The following is a 2,102-nucleotide window of genomic DNA, read 5'->3' as shown; positions in this document are numbered from 1 at the left end:
AAAGAGTGTGAAATCTTTGTGCATTTCCAAGCGCAGAGCTGTGAGTCATGAACGGCAGAGGGCTCGCTTTCTGATCACAACAGACCACGATGGTGACACCTCGTCCCCCTAGGCACCTTCTGTACCTACCTTTAGGACCAACCAGCCCAGCTTTTGAAGCTCCAACGTGTGGGGGTCAGACCCTGCTCAGGTGCAGGTACCTCGTCCGGTCGAACTTTAAAGGCTTGTGCTGTGGACGGTGGCTAAAACCTTTGAAACACTAGCTGTCCTTAGGAGGGAAAGACACTCCCCAAAAGAAGAGTCTAGATGTCTTTCCCTGTTCCATCACTAAGTCATTTTTGTAATAGATCAAAAGCAAATGTTCTCAATTAGAAGAGCTTAGTGGCTGTTAAAATAATTCGTGTTAAAATAATAATCCTTCTAGTATCCAAAGGTTTCTTTTTTTTTTTTTTCAGGGAAATTTTAACATTGATGAGTAAAAATAGTTCCATTCTGGAGTCATTCCTGAGGATAACGGCTTCTGTTCTCCTGCTGCTCTTGAATCTTTGTATGTTCCCTCGAATATGTCACAGTGCTGCTGTATCTAGATCGAACCACTGTTGTTGTTTTTTTAAGAGAAATAAATTCCTTAATGAAAATATGGCTGCATTTCTTCCCTTCTGCTGAGCTGTTCTATTTCTTCTGCCAATGCCAGCTGCCCCCAAGATGCCAGGACATGCCGCTTCAGTCTTTTATTTATTTATTTATATATTTTTTTGCGGTACGCGGGCCTCTCACTGCTGTGGCCTCTCTGGTTGCGGAGCACAGGCTCCGGACGTGCAGGCACAGCGGCCATGGCTCACGGGCCCAGCCGCTCTGCGGCATGTGGGATCCTCCCAGGCCGGGGCACGAACCCGCGTCCCCTGCATCGGCAGGTGGACCCTCAACCACTGCGCCACCAGGGAAGCCCCCGCTTCAGTCTTTGAGTTAACCTTTCCTCAGGTGGACGGTTCAGACCCACCCATTGCTGGCCCCCATGCTGACCACCTGACCTGCCCTGGCCCAGCTCCAGGGGGCAGGGTCTAAGGAGACCACCTGAGCCCTTTCCAGGTTGATTGGCTTCTGATCGCAGACCCAGCAGATGGCTCCAGAAGTGTTCCTGCCTCAAGGTACCATGCAGGAGTGGGGTGAGAGGGCCTGAGTGGGTGCTGGCACCCAGATCAGATGGGGCACCTCCACCTGGCAGGTTTTACCTGACAGAGGCTGTAACTCGGATGTGGGCTCCGCAGACAGGGGGCCTCTTCTGGCTGTCCAGCCTTCACGGAGCCACGTGTTAGAACTGCTCACCAGCACAGCAGGATGGCCTCAGGACCTGGAGTCCCAGTCTAGGACCCGAGACCCCACCAGTCCCCCTTCACCTGCTTGGCTTAGTGGGACAATGAACAGGGCTTTGGGCTCAAACAACCCCTTACTGACTCTCTGTATGAGTTTGATCGGCCACTTAACCCTGAGCCTCAGTGGCTTCGTGTGTACCGTGGGGTAACACCTGCTGGGGTGCGGGTTCTCCTGGAAGATTCAGGGGGACACATGTGATGCTCAGCACAGAGGCCTTTGCCATGGAGGACACTGTCGCCCTGGCTGTCTTTGGACCCCTTTTGAGCCTTGACCTCAGGACAGGGCAGGGGTCCTAGACCCACACACATTGGCCCCTGGGCCCAGCCCGGGAGCTGGCGGCAGTCCTGGCCCCTGGCAAGGGAGGCCCTGAGCTGGGAGTGGAGGCTCGAGCCGCCCGCCTCACAGGGAAGGTAGGAACTGGAATCGTGTCGCCCCGTGGCTCCTGGAACAGGTGTCTTTCCTCACAATGGACGAGAACTGAGGAGGATTCTGCTTACTGAGGGGCTCGAGGGAAGGGGGCTGGTGAGCAATGGGTATGGCGTGGGGACCTGGTTGGCTGAGGGCCCGAGGGGGACTTCTCCTGGAGAAAAAGGAGGGGTGGGAGGAGTGCTCTGAGCCTCTGGACAGGGGTCCCATCACAGGGGCTGTTATCTCGGTGGCCCCAGCGCTTTCTCTGGGACCTTCTCCCACCATCTCAGGACCCTCCCCCGCCTGAGCCGCCCCCCACC

Source organism: Lipotes vexillifer, unplaced genomic scaffold, assembly GCF_000442215.2.
Source record: "Lipotes vexillifer unplaced genomic scaffold, Lipotes_vexillifer_v1.1 scaffold240, whole genome shotgun sequence".
Lineage (NCBI taxonomy): Eukaryota > Metazoa > Chordata > Mammalia > Artiodactyla > Lipotidae > Lipotes > Lipotes vexillifer.
This window is presented reverse-complemented; position numbering follows the sequence as displayed.